Source organism: Sabethes cyaneus, chromosome 2 (genome assembly GCF_943734655.1).
Source record: "Sabethes cyaneus chromosome 2, idSabCyanKW18_F2, whole genome shotgun sequence".
Classification (NCBI taxonomy): Eukaryota; Metazoa; Arthropoda; class Insecta; order Diptera; family Culicidae; genus Sabethes; species Sabethes cyaneus.
Window position 1 is genome coordinate 199,429,146 of NC_071354.1, and position 15,923 is coordinate 199,445,068.

A 15,923-nucleotide genomic window follows, 5' to 3' on the forward strand; every position below is an offset into this window, starting at 1 on the left:
CTCAGACCGCTGTCACTGGTAGATAGACAAAAGCTATGTTTTCCAATGCCAGGACGAAAGAATTCCTCCCTCCCAATCTGCACATTTCCATCTCCGATACCAATTTTCACGTCGTGATTTACTTTACGTAGGTCCGCTCGAGCCGTCCATAGAATTTATCCTTAAAGGGAAATGAGCAGTAATTAACTTTTCGTCGGAAAGCCCAATTTCGGGACCAGTTTTTGGGCCCAAGGGTTCTGTTTTTGAAAATGTATTCACTGCATTCTTTTTGCCAATCTGAAAACAGAGAATATATTTTCATGAAGTGAATTTTTGTTTCAAACAAAAAAAAACTGCTTTTGAAATTTACAGAATCGAAGACAACTCATTACTCCTTAGGGTGAAATGTCGTATCTTGTTCATGAAAATATATTCGCTGTGTTCAGATTGGCAAGAAAAGTGCAGTGATAGGGTTGCCAAGTGGCCGGTTTTTCACTTGCAAAGCCGGTGGTCGGTCAATCCGGCAAAAAGGCCGGTTTTCCGACGTATGAAGCCGGATTTGTACTTTTTGCCTGGTTTGTTAAATTTTCTGATAAATTTATCAGCCATCCTGAACAGTGGATCATTCAAGATAGCTAGTTTTGCAGAGATAATACCTTGCTTCTGGCGGTAATATACATTAAATTGTCCACTAGCGCCAGAAGCAAGTAGTTGTCACTCAAAAATTAGCTATCTTTAATAATTTATACGGGAAACTGTCATACGACTCCCACTTTCTCTCTATGCCGGTTACTTGCTACCGGCGACTGTCTAACGCACATTACACATTACAGACAAATCCTCTAATATGCTGCCACAACCCCCCTTACTTACCCCGAACTTACCCTTAATTCTTAACACGCATATGCGTACTACGGATCTCCACCTAACTGGTGCTTTTGGTTTCCCAACACTACGAAACCGACTCCACAATCCGCTTTTCCATCACCATTGCAACTATTCTCTCTAAATTTGACTTTTCCAAACTATCTATCTTTATAACTTTACTTCTGTACTTCTGAAAAAACGCGTGGCAAATGATTTTCGCTTTTAATTCATCACCTCTGCACAATCTTGCTTCTACAATAACTTACGATAACTACGACAACTTTTTTACTACTTGTTTGTTTACAAATGGATTATAGTGACATATTTCTCATACCGTCGTCGCGTCTTTGTTGTCAGCCACGGTTTTGAGGGTGTGTTTGTCCACTCGCGACTGCTGCGCTGAGTTAGCAGTGTCGCCAGAACAACAGTTCTAGGCTGACTCTTCTAACTATTATATCCACCTCATCGGCAGGCAACCATGTTTTCGCCGCATACATCTGATTTGGACACGCTGTCAAAATTTGAGCCCGAGACATCCTCACGCTGTCACTTATTGCAGCTCAATATAGAGATACCAATAGGGTGACTATATCTGATAGTCTTCTGGCGAATTCATAAATTAACCTAAGTTGGAGCTAAATGTAACGCGAAATTTATGAACAATAGACGAATTTTGACAGACCGATTCTTAAATCGTAATTGTAAGAATAATCTGTACTTCAAAATAAACACTTTCAGCTGAATCCGGATGAATTCTCGGTTAATTTATGAACACTGTAACAGAAGTTCGATTAAAACTGATTATTAATCAAACTGAACCAGGTAAATTCATGAACTCGCTATTATTGGTTCGCTAGCCACAGCGAAAATCTAATTTTCTAAGATGGCGGCCAATGTAAGACCATCAAATCAGCTAGTTTAAGCCGACCTTAGGCTGTCGGTTGCTTTGTTAAGTGAGAACTATTTTAATCGATTCTCATATATCTAAGGTTTAAAGTGTTACTTCAAGGGTGAAAAGTACACTACATTATACGCCGCCGCTCCGTTAGAGGATCGTTTCTTTTGACGTTCGAGTCCGTCAATTGGTTGCTGTTGGTGCACGGCCGTTTCTTTCTTGCAAAGTCAACAGCAGCAGCTTGAGTTGTGATGTTTAAATCGTCATCAGTGCACCTTTTCCAGTCTTCGTTTCATCTTTTCAGAGTTGAATGACACCCGTTTCCATTGAAACTGGCAATCTTTGCACAGGTGTCCACTTGATACTCTCTTGGTGCGTGGGTGTAACGGCGAATAAACCTTACCGGGGGTAAAATAGGTCACTTCGATTGACATTTAAGTTTTATTTTTTCCTCAATGCTGCTCTGATAAACTTTAGACAAAGGTTCAACTGCGCTTTATCATTGTAGCAAACTAGCTGATTGCCAAGCTCAAGCTGCTTACTTTCCCAAACACGTGTCGTGCACTATCCGTGTTCTCTATCGAAAGCCATAAACTAGGAAAGCAACCCCGCGATTAGCGTTATCTTATCTTGCAAACTGCACTGCCAGCAAGCTGAATCACCATTAGCTGTACCATTCTAGCCTATAAAGTCATACCACGGATCGCCATTACCGCAATTGATTTAAATGACATCTATCGTACCGACATCATCCCCCTCTCCGACGGCCGGTGGCTGGCAGCTCCAGCTAGTGTGGAGAAAGTGAAAAGTGGCCATCCAGCGAGCCAGCGCAGCTGGCGCTGGGAGGTTGCCTGTTGGTGGGGGGTGGTGGACGATTATCGCCACCACCACCAGCAGCAGCATCAGCAACAGGAAGCGGGTGCTGAATTGCCCGTCTCTCTTGTCCCGTCTTCCCAATTTCAACACCACACCGACAGACCCTGGTTGGGCAGCACACGATTATGGTAATGCGAAAAATGTAATGACAAAAAATAAATGAAAACTCGTGTCAAATGACAATTTTCTGACCCCCGGCGGCCGCCTTCGATCGGGCTTCTCCGGGTATATCTCGTAGCCTCAAGTCGTCGTCGTCGTCGAATGGGAAAAGCTTCAGAAGAAGTTGAAGTCGAGAGTTTTTGTAAGTTGAAAAAAAGTCATACAAAAACCAGTTTTCGGTTGAAATTACGAGTTTCCTTTGAGTCGCCATCTGCGCGCGGGTGTATGGGTGTATGTGTGTGTGTATGTACGGCAGCGATGCGAACGCGTTTCGCGTGAAAGGGTTCCCTTCTCGAGTCGTCGTCGTCGTCGTCATCGTCATCGCTAGTGGTGGGCTGTGTATTTGTAGTTGCACGCGTGAGTGCGGTGGTGGCGGAGGGGCTTACGTGAACCTCTGTGTGTATGTATGCATTGTTCTCGAACAGTGTGAGCGTGCATTTTATGTACATTTCTGGTTTTCTTTGTTTATTTTCCCGTGTTTATTCGCTGAATTGCTTCACTGCTGGTGGTGGTGAGTGATTTACGTTGATTTTTTTGTCGTTTCTTGATGTTGTTATTCTGTGAGTCCCACTGCTGGCTGGCTGTCTCGTCTCTTGGTCGCTAGACGAAAGATTTTCTTCGTACCGCATTGAGGGAAAATTTATTATTACACTCAGTCTGATTAAAATTTTAAACATAGAAAGAAAATGCATCGAGCAGTGCGAGCTGGCAGGCAGTGGTCGTAAAACGAAACGGCACAAACAAAAGACAATAACAACAACAGAAAAAAACGGTCAAAGCGATAAGCCAGGGGAAGTCAGAACAAACATATTCAATTAGTTTCGAGCGAAAATCTCCAGTGTCCAGGACTGGCGGCGAAAGAGAAATTCCGACAGACGAGATAACGCCGGAATTGTTGTTATCGTCGAATACTGCCATTAGCAAGAAAACGCCGAAAAAATTCTGTGCGCGTTTTCGCTTTCGAGCGAAGAATTTGGCTGTGCACAGCCCCGAAGTCGACGAAGCCGATGCATTGCACAATGCGAATGGAAGCGAAAAGAAAAGCACAGAAAAATTAAATGATAATCAAGATAGCGAAATATTTAATTATGTTAAATAAAACATAAAAATGATAATAACAACAAGGCAAGCTTCGGCTAAGGCACAGCCAGCGAGCCTGAGTCTGAGCCTGAGCCTGAGCGTGCGCGCGTGAGATGCGAATACCGAGCACAAAGGAGAGAGCGTGAATTTGCAAACCCTGACCAGCAGGGTGGGCAGCGAGGAGGAGGAGGAGCTAAAGCTGCGGAGTTGAGGGTTGAGGAAAAATGCATTCAGTCGTGGAAAAGTCGTCGCCGGAGACGTCGTCCGCGATCCAATGATAATAAATGTCTGGATGGAATAAATTTTCAAGAAAATACACCGAAAAAAAGGTGAACTGTCTGATCGAGTCACCGAAACGAAACGAACGAGACAGTAGAGAAACCGGAGCAAGACAAAGAAGGGGTAGGAAGCCGGCGAGACAGGACAGGAGAGAGAAAAAAATGTGGGAATTTATTGATATTTTGAAATTCCGATAGGGGTCTCTTCTTTTTTTTTGTCTCATCTTTCTCCATAGCCGACTGGTTTAGCCGTTTTTGGCTTTGGGTGATTTTTTCACACTGATGCGATGATGATGATGATGATGATGATGATACCGAGCGCGCGCGGCTCCTCTCCGGGTTGGCTGCTGGCGGTGGTGATTTATATGTTTTAATCAAAATGATTTATACATTTCAACCGTACATTTACGTGAAGTAACGCCCGGATGATAGTCGGGCTCTGAAACTCGCTGGCTAGTAGAGGTACCTACGCCCGAGGAAGAATGGAAGAAGGGCGGCTGGAAGGATTTATTATGATTTGTTTCTTTCGCTTCTCCCTTGCTCTATCATTCACTCGAAACGAAACGATCGGATCCTTCCACATCGTAATGAGTACCACACTTGAAGTCTCCGTCATCACAACTAGCAGCAGAACTGTTTCTGCCGGGTATTTGTCATTTTATGTATGACCCCCTATCGAGACTCAAATGACTAGGAGCATAAAATTTGATAGTAAAAACAAATTAATGACTCATTTAATTACTTTTATTGCCGCTCACTGAATTGAAATGTCGTTAATCTTTCGATTCTGGCGGGTACAAGTGTCACTTATGTTTCAATAATTTTACCACACTCCGCCGGCCGGTTCCCGGGCCAGTGCCAGTGGACTAGTGTGGAGGACGTACTATTTTTTAAATGTCTAATTAGTGAACCGCGTAGATTTTCATCAAAACTGACAGATTAATATTCCTCACTGACACAGTCGTAAATCGGCGACAAACCGTGGGAAGCTGCTGCTTATTACCGGGCCGACTAGTATACAGACATTAACTTGTGCCGGGGTCATAAATTTGGCACTTTTTGCAGAGATTATCATCGCCAGGTTCGGCAGGTTTTTTTTCTTCTTCCTGCAGCTTTTTGCAGCGTTTTGTATATCTGTATTAGGCACCGGGTTTGTCATAAAACTGAATACCCCGGCGGTCTTATCAGCCGCGTTCGATCGTCATCATCCAGATGAATATGATGGGGGGAAGTGTTTTTACGGTGCCGCGGGTTTGCTGCTGGCTGCGCCGAGTTCGTGTTCTTGTCCGGACCGGGCCGGACCGCGAGAAGCAATGAAATGCAAAAAATGCACTCACAAACCGCAGTCTATGCATTATTCGAACAAGATAGTAGTCGTTTTAAAATTTACATTGGATGAATAAAAATCACATAAAAACTGGCGTGGAAATCATTAATGTAAATGTGTTTTATACTGGATTGAACATTAAGAGTATCGTAGAACTTTTTATTTACACGTCTAGTTATTTTTTATTGATGTTCTTCCTCCGGAGAAGTCTTTTTTATGACATATTTTTAGATAACTTCCAATTAAAGTAACCATTGTAGTACAACTATTAAACCTTAGTCTTCATATGGGAAGTGAAAATACTAAAGACCAAACCAAACAAAACTCTACGTCAACGCATCCGTGAGTGTCAATTTGGCAGTTGAACCCCTGGGAAAACTGTCAAAATAATGCTCTGACGGACGCGTTGACACACAATTCTGTGTGTGTGGTCCTTTACTGATCAGTCATCGGAGGTTCCAAGTTAGACCGAAAAAATTTTCTTAGAAAGAAGAAAATCATAACACTAGGCGAGTTTTCCCTAAACAGAAGTAAACAAAATCTAGGCAAACCGGCCAGCTCTCAGACTGAAAAAAAAATTCACAAGTCACAAGACAACACAACAAATGGTTCGTCATCAAGTCTGGCAGTTATTTTAGTCAATCTTTCTTTTGGGCCAGGCGCGCACCACACATATGAGTACTGTGCGTCTGATTCCGAGTAAATTAAAGAACCGCCGAGACAAATATACCCACTTCGGTACTCAGAAACTTCCGGTTCAACAAGCTTTCGTTCATCATTTCGTTCAACGACGAACAACGAACTATTTCGGCTTGTAGTGTGATACACATTTCATTGCGCTTTTTTTGTTGTCAGTGTCAGCCTGCTAACAGCCACCGCTCTTCATCCCTCCCCCATGCCAACGAACCGTACTGTATGTGAGCAAGCGGTCATTAGGGCATTTAGTCATTATTTTCGTTTTCCGGTCGGTTTTGTGAGGTTTTTACTTAACTTGTCTTACTTCGGCTGCTATAGTTCGGATAATTCACTCATACTGTCTACTTCATATTTTTGCAGTTTGGTTTTTAACGAGACTCCAGCTCCAGTCTTCACGTCAGCTTGGAAATGTCACCGAACCTGGTAGAAATTGAGCGGTGAATTACATTTTTGTGTTTGACTAAGCAGCTTGTATGTAATTTTACTGTGTAGGTGAGGTACTCGGAAATATGACATTTGTTTGACGACGTCATTTCGTCATATCGTTGCTGTGCTTACTCTGAGAAAGTCAATGACAAGTAAACAAGTTACGTTAAATTAAAAGAATGTGAATGACGACTAGTGTTTACCTTAAAATTTGATGGTTTTTTGACTGCTGTGTTTGACTATTATGAGCACCAATTCTGCTCATATTAAACGTTAACATAAACTAAAGCTTCAGGTTTTTTTCGAATTACAAATTTTAATATTTAATCCAGTTGAAAATAAATTAGCCCAAAATGCAGTATTTTTTTACATTTGCAGCATCTTTCGATAAGAACATCATCTTGAATCACTCAACATAGATGTAATTACAATTTACTGTGTTTTCGACAAGAAACATGAATTAAAAATTATTGTCAAAAAATTTACATTTTTTCAGCTGCTACAGAGAATTTCCATCTCGCTACTTTGAACACTGATTACAGCATTTCTAAAAGTCAAGCACTCAATGTTCACACACCATATTGTAATAGACATACGAGCACTCACGTTATGGTCACCAGCTTTATAATCTGGGACAAGTTTGCAATAGATCAGTATTGGGAGGTTTGCCCAAAGTTAAACGCGGGCTAAAGGAAACACCGCGCTTGAAGCAAACACCGTGCTAGAACTATTGCCAGAATGTTGTAAACAAACAGGTTGTTCACATAACTGTGTCGCCAAAAATGACTAAAACTTTATGACTTCTGTGTAATTTCTTTCACTAATATCAAAATCGACCAGGAAAGAGCACTTCACTTTTGAGTAGCGCGGTGAATAACTTTCAATGAAACTCATAATAAAATTCAGGACTGCTTAAGAAAGCACCTTGGTGATTAAAATGCGTTCCGCCTGATTAAAGTCAGTCCCAATGCTTCAATTTTTAATGTAAAAAATCAGAAGTTAAGCTTAGTAATAGACACTTTCGGTGGTAACTGTTTGAAAAACTAAAGTTAACAACAAGATTGGTATGCTGATATCCCCCACTCCGTCAATCTTTCGCTTGAAATAAGGTAAAACAATCAGTGATCCGCTTAGACTGCTTAAGATTGGTTCCTTGCCCTATGTCTACCACAACACAGTGAGGATTTTTCGAAAGTTATTATCTTTAATTCAATATCTTCAAATGCCGTTGAACTGGATTTGATCTTTTAATGTGAAAAGAATCATATCTTTGTACACACTTAAATTTTTTTTACCGAACTCTGAGCAGCCGAACGTTCGGTAAAATTCGATGGTACCAATCGACGTTTACGGATCATTAGTAATGTTTGGCATCATAAAAAATTTTTACCGAACGTTCTGCTGCTCAGAGTTCGGTAAAATTTACGATATTTTACCGAACTCGGTACTTTTTTTTAAGTGTGGAAGGATTTCAATTATAGGTATGGCGATCTTTTCGGCACTGTTTCTAGCAATTGTAACCAACTGAAGGACGTTTTACCCTTCTTTGGTCTGCATACAGAGATGGGAAGATCAATATCTCTGGATTCCGTTGGGATAAAACCGAACTTTTCATGTGGCATCTGGCGACATGGCGCTTAATTATGGCAATACAGGCCGGTCTCGATTATCCGGGTGAATTTTTTTTAAATAGGTTTTTCGTTGAACATGTGTTTTTTTTCGCCCGGATAATCGAGTCCGCCTGTATTTCTCGATTTACGTCGAAAAAATTAGTGTAAAATATTTTTTATCTGGCCAAAACCTTAAGAAACATACGAGTGGCAGCGATTTAGCAGCAAGCTTTAAGAAGTTTCATGAAATATTTTTTCTTTTGAAGAAAGAAAATGAAGCTAGCTCAGCGAAATCTAAAGATATTGGTTGTTATACAGAGGAAATAAGGGCACATTTCGTTTTGTTTGGTCAAAAAATCAAGAAAATATCAAGAAATCTGCTTTGGAATGAAAATTAGGATAGAATGCCTTTGATTTGGGACCATTTTTTACATCATAAGAGTTCCACAGGCATTATTGAGATCAGGCTTGCCATTTCCACACTCATTGTGCAAAAAGTGCAACTTTTTTCATTCAACACAATGAGCAGAACTGCTGCCACAAATAAGAAATACATCCACGCAATGAGTAACAGACCAAAAATAAAGAGAAATATAAACAAACTTTAGCTTCTCATTGTGCGAAAAATGAGAAACTTTCGAAATCGCTCGTACTGCAGCAAGCTACGGCACGGGAATTACATTGTTGCCATATCTATCATCCACTATCGTCATTTGCAACATTTTTTGCACTGTTGCCACTGCGAGAATTCATGGCCAGCCAAAACGTGTATTAACACTTTGTTGCTCAGTTTATTAGTCAATGAGAAGAACAATGAGCAGGTCACTGAGCAATCGCGATCAGCAAAAAAGAGAAAAGTTCAAACAAAACGGAGCAGCATAAATCGCACCTGAGTAAAGTGTGAATTTTTCTCTTCTCTTTTTTTACTCTGAGGAGGAATCATCTCTATTTCAATCAGAGACTTTTTTGCAAAAGTCTCCTCTTGACGGGCTGCAGTTAGTGCTGGAAGGTATCCAGCGAGCTCAATATTTAAATCAACATTTACCTACGTCAGCTGAACATCTACTATCTAAACGCCAAAGATAAATTTCCCTTGAAAAAGGGAAACCTTGAAAACCTGGTATGAACCTGGTATGAACCTGGTATAGATTTGTTGCTATTTTTTTAGTCAGCAACGTGCAAAGAAAGGCATACTCTTGGGCATAAACATATTTTAAAGACTTGACTCTTCTTTATCGATGAACGCAGTCGGCTGTAAGAGTACATAATAATTCGCTTAAAAGTGCTGCGTTTAGATATACAATAATTTCATTTCAACAATTAATTTCTTTTGCTGAAATTAACTAGAATTAACTACAATTTCTACAATTCTAAAGTGCTTCAGGGAAGCATCGTGGGATTCTTACTATTCTGAATTTCTTTTAAGTATGTTTGTTTGCTTAGTACGTCGTCCATACCGATGACCTTTAGGACTTTATTATTTTCAAATCAATAAAAGACTGTAGGTAATTGCAGTAGAAGCTGTTTGAAAACTGGAATCAGTTAATACCAGTGAACACAAATGTTGTGTGAGTAATTTTCTTCACGCACAAGAAATCACTCATCAAAAATGGTTAAAGATCTTGGAGTTTTAGAACTCAGGTTTCATCATAAGAACTATCAGCGGTTTTCGAGATCCTTACTCTTTCTTATTTTATTTTTATTTTACGATCTCGTTCGTTCGATTCTGCAAATAGCTTCAATAAATAGGATGGAGCTGTTTGCGAGCTGCAGTACTAGAGTTGAGACTAACCATTTGCGCAGACTGTCACAATGGCCTTTTAACCCAATGCCCATCTGACATACAAAAAAAAACCATTTTCGATTCTTGACCCTTTGTGTTAGGACTGATTCCGTAGAGTAATGCAACATACCTGCCCCCGTTTACTCAGACTAGAGATTTTACAGTGTCTTTGTCGAATATTGACTGACAAGTTAGACGAGCAATCATTCAGCACTGCAATTCATGAATGATTTCTATTAAAGGGTAAAAAACTGAGACAGATAAACATGGTCATGTCCATGGACTGACAGATAAAAGAATACCACCGAAGGTAAAACTATATGCATTGAATATAAAATGCATATAGTTTTACCTTCATATTGTCAATTGCAAGGAAAATTGTACCATCCAAAGTGCGATATCGCTCATAAAAGTGCTGTTTTGCATTAAATCGTTTCGGTCTCTTCGGCGCACTTATTGCTTGGAATATAACGAAAAAGTGCGCCGAAGATACCGAAACGATTTAATGCAAAATAGCACTTTTATGAGCGATATCGCACTTTGGATGGTACAATTTTCCTTGCAATAAGCAATACAGAGTTGTCAATTTTTTCGAGCACTGATCTGGAATACTTATGCTATTTGCATAATTTAGCTTTATTCTTTTCACGCGATAATTGAAAACTGTTGAACATTTCATCCTTCAGAAAGTACTGCCAAAGATTACTTAAATACCAGTAAAGGACAACAAAGATATGGCGCAAAAATGACTAAAAATACGATGGAAAGACGACAAAAAACCGACCAAACAGCGACAAAAAAAAAACAAAAATATGACAAAAAATAAAAGATGCTTAAAGGACAAAACATGCAAAAAAGACGTCGAAAAATGGCGAATGTACGATAGAAATACGACGAAAGAACCATAAAAAGGCAGTAAAAAGACAACATTTTTGTTGTTTAGAAACAAATAGTGCAACGAAATGATGACAACAAAGTGACGAAAAGACATCAAAAAGCAACGGCAAAACAACAACAAAAAAAAACGAAGAATTTCAAAAGCAGTTTTTTTGTTTGAAATAAAAAGTTTATTCCTGAAAATATATTCGCTATGTTCAGATTGGCAAGAAGAATGCAGTGAATACATTTTTAAACACAGAGCCCCTGTTTTCGGCCCAAAAACTGCTTCTGAAAATGGGTAAAAATGAAAAATGAATTTGAAAATTTCTAACGAAAAGTTAATGACTGCTAATTTCCCGTTAATACAAATCTCAATCCTTCAAATGAAGCACAAATGACGGTAAAACTTCCATTTAAGCCAAAACATGATTTAAAATTTGATAACGATTTGCTTTTTTCTTAGTTTTGAAACAAAATTATAGACCTTTCTTCAGCGCTAAAGACACAACTGGTAAAATCAATATTGCAAATCGAGCGAAAAGCAACCGATGGTCACTCTTGCACCAGCGAGTGTGAGAAGCATAGCATCTTTTTTGCAGGAAAGTCAATCTTTACGACCTTTTTGGGCGATCTATTGTGTGTGGTGTAATCCAACGCTTACTCCACTGACGCAAATGTACGGCAAACAACCGCTGCACTATGGGCAAAAACGAGCGAAAAAACAGACGCAATTAAGGTACGACCTGCAGGCTGATAAAATATAGGTGATCTTATGGAAAATTTTCCGGAAAATCTCGTGGTTTCCACCCCTTTCCTGTTTGCCATCGGGAAGTGCCCCATTTTGCTTATATTTCCCTATTTTTGACATTTTTTCACAGTTAATGGACTATACCAAGCTAGACTTCGAGAAAATAAAACCTAAAAATCAGAAATTTTTGAGTAAAAAAGTCGAATAGGGTTTACCCCATTTAGTTTAGAGCACATTAATTTTATTGGTTGAGTTCCCGAGTTGATATGGTCGGCCTCAGGGTTGGTGATCCGCGAGAAAACTGTGAGTGGCATTCAACTTTTTCTCGGTATATGAAACGACATCGTCTATCAATGTATTGCTATATTCATCGTACGATGCTGCTCCGTGTGTGAGCACAATCGGCAATCCTGTGAGTTAATTCTCTCTGTATTGTATCCTAAACGTATACGCGCCATGGGGAATGCGATTCACTCTCTCGTGATTCGCTCTGTGTGTAAATATCACGGAAAAGGATCGCCAGGCGATAATTTTCGCAGATGAGAAAGGATTGCGATCATTGGATGATTATCGTTCTTTTTTCGCTTGGAAAAAAATGTAAGATTTTTCGGTTATGAATATTTTTGTTGCAATTGTGTTGGCGAATGGAGGATATAGTGATGTCTGATATTGTTTTAATATAAATACAAGGCAGCAACTTGCTGTTGATTAAAATGCTTGCAAAAAATATTATGGCTGAATTAAACAGATGTTTAGCAAGGTTTGAAATTTAAGAACGAGGTAGCGCGTGGAAAGCAAAGATTTGAATGGCCCTGCACGTTTATAAAACCGCTCTGCGTACTCAGTTGCGTTGATACACTGTTATTCTGGTTATCAATATCACCACCTCTGTGGATTTAGGGCCATTATATAGTGGGATTTCACATTTGGCATAGTTTAATTTTGGCGTGCCTCGATTTTACTAACAAAATAATCCGTTTTGGCAACATAAAACATTTCACTTCAAAAAATATGCTTAAATAACAGTCAGTTTCCGCATACAAGCCTTAAATGACGAAAAATGAATGTTACGAACAGTAATATTTTTATTGCCGTAGGACTACGTCTTATCGCAGGTTGCCAAAAACTTACTTGCACCGGACGGATAACTCTTGGCGGACTTGCAATCGTTGATTAATAATATTTAGTCAATTTCTAACGCATCTACATTCAATATTTTCATATCCAAAAAGGGTCTCGATTTGGCACGGTTTCGATTTTGGCAACATAGGGGACTTGGATTTGTTGGATTCGATTAGAAAAACTCGTGAATTTGCGTAAAAACCACGTAAATTTCGAAATTCGCGTTAAAAAACCTTATAATTTTCAAACCTAGATACGTATAAAAAAGATGTTTTGGGCACATCCACGTAAATTCCGAAATTCGTGTAAAAACCGGATTTAATCCAGCTGGTGGTGAAAGGAACCTTTGCTATACCATCTTACATGTTATTTGATATGGAACTCGAAACATCTTGGGAACATAATTCAACTGTTAGTTGACGTTTTACAATTTATTCCATATAACTTGAACTGACATTCAAATATAAAGAATGACAAAACCATTTATTTGGTAGTAAAATCATTAAAATCGATTTGGTTGTCCCAAAGTTATTTGAAAATTGATTTTTAGGAGAGGGCCTCAGAAAAAGCCAACCTAAACGCCAAACGAAAAAAATACAAATCTAAAATTGTTTTAAAAACCAAAAAGGTTTACTATATTTGAACATGATTAAAGCACTTCTGAGTTTTGATAGATCCTTTCTACAATAAATTGCTGAGTATGTATAGGTAAGTTGTATTTAGTTACGTCCTTTTAAAGTTTTAAAGGGTAGATTGCTCATATAAAGTAAATAAAAATCATCAATTGCACTTCCGCAATGAACATAAATCGCAGCCTGTATTGTAATTGTTTTGCGAAATATGAGAAGTTTCGTGCCGGATTAAGTTGCCGTCGAGGGAATGACTACTTTACGACCTAAACCGAATCACATCATTCGTGATCTCAAATCACACTAGAAATATTCAAAATTTTACAATTGTTATCTCTTCCTCTTTTGCATCCGCCAACGCGGTTCGATACAAATCCACCTGCAAAGGCAAATCACACGTTAAGATAGCAATTTCAAACCTAGTAAAATATTTTAAAATGAAGTCTATTATGTTAAAAGACGTAGTCCTACGTCAAAATTATCAAGCTCATTTTTATGTAATAACGGCCATCTTAGTGTTTACACAGCTGTGCTAGTGGTATACGGCTTCTATTTGCCAATATCAATTCAAAATTATGCGTAGGTACCCGCCGCTCGTGGATTCCTGTGTTTGCTGCTTGCGATAAAATTTTCTTCCGATCGCTGTACTGCATTATCGCCAAGTGATTCGATCGGCAGTTCAAGACTCATCACTCACTCGTATCGGGAAACGATAATTATTGCCGATCCGTTCACTCGGAGAGAATCAAATATGACACACGCAAGCAGCGATACACACACAAAGGTTTATCGGCGATAGAGGTTCACGTGTTGTTCTTTCGCCTTATACTTTTGCGTCTTTGGTTCTCTTTTCGCAAGAAGATACAAGCATGTCGTGATCTGCATGTATTGAATCGGCAAATGAATGGGGAGTGAGTGAGTTTTGATCCGATTCGAACCAACCTTGGTCGGCCTGGTAACGCAAGTTCAACCAAAAAATTATTGTGCTCTAAACTAAATGGAAAATCCTATTCGATTCTGCGGACTTTTTCTTCACAAAAATATCAGGTTTTTAAGTTCTGTTTTCTCAAAAACTTGTTTGGTATAGCTCAATTAGTGTAAAAAATAATAAAAATAGGGGGAAATGAGTAAAACGGGGCACTTCCCGATGGCAAACAGGAAAGAGGTGGGCACCACGAGATTCTGTGGAAAATTTTACATAAGATCACCAGCGGATACAGATTTTGCTTTACTTCTTCATCTTGCGCCTTTGCTTACACACGCGAGTAAGAGTGTGGGTCCTCGCGAGCGATTTGACATCAATTTGCTGAGTTGCAATGACAAACGAAAGCGACGACTGGTGACTGATAGTTAAATGTACACTCGCAAATTCTCGTCACTGGGCTTGGCAAAACAAGAAAGAGAGTCCGAAAGAGTGTTCGTTAGAACGAATACGCGCGTGTGAGTAAATTTGATCATCATTCCGCGCTTTATTTTTATTAGTTTTAGTAAATTTGCTAAGAAAACGAGGTGTTTTACTAGCACAGACATCAGTGTGATCATTCATATTCAGTGCAGCTGCAGACAAACGTGCGTTTGACAAAGAGTGAATTAATTTTTCTCGCTTTTGAAGTTAATTTCTTCACGATTTTTCAATTTCCCAAGCACGGGCGGCAAAACTAAGGCTACCCGGCATTCTCCTCAGCGTATAGAGTAAATAGTTTGGTTCTTATCACGCGTGGACAAAGTAAAGGTTGAACTGAAGGTTGTCTTTCAGCGTTCAGAAGCCGCTGGTATCTGTACGTACATGTAGAATGCGATAACACTAAATTATACACCTGAAAATCTTGTATCTTTCACACCAACAGTATAAAACGGTTTGAAAATGTAGTAAATCACGCAGCTTAAGACAATATCGTTCATAAAGATAAACAAAAGAAGTGGGCCCAAGTTACTGCCGTGCGGGATATTTACTGCATCATTCATTGTGAACATCTTATAAGACTTCCAATACGAGATTTTGAGAGAAAAGAAACATGAAAATTTGGATTTTTTTCAATTTGAATGTCAAATCATCGCGGTAAATTGATTCTTCTGATTAATCGAGCGTAAAATTCTCCGTATAGGAAGAAGCTCACAAATCGAAACATTTTCAAATTTTAGTATTTCCTTATTTTACGAAAATAGGTTTTCATTTTGGTATCGGAACTATCGTTCTACCTCCTCAAAACGGTGATCAAAAGCCATTAAATTTTGCGTTGCAAAATTTCGCGTCTAAGCATTTATTTCCACCGACAAGAACAGGACATTCAATGCATGACGTCTGTGCCCTGTGTGACGCAAGGTGCACAGCTCCCTCCATCCCAGCCGGGATCCCCAACGCAGGCAGTGTTCGCTTATCCCACCCGGCGGCCGGCCGGGGTCGACCAAACAAAACACAGAACAAGCATTTCCTGCTCGAAGCAAAGCAAGCCACCTACTGAGTAGAGCATAACCAACCCATGCCGGATGCTTGCCACCACCGTATCGTACCGCACCGCACCGCACCGGTTCAATTGCGATGTTCGACGAGCTTTTTCCGCTCCGATAC

The 15,923-nt window shown here is 39.5% G+C and overlaps 1 protein-coding gene across 1 annotated transcript in view; it reads left to right on the top strand.

Moving 5' to 3' along the window:
- LOC128736530 (methylcytosine dioxygenase TET) overlaps positions 1–15,923 on the top strand; it is an 80,247-nt gene that overhangs the window by 275 nt on the left and 64,049 nt on the right. The window lies entirely within an intron of this gene.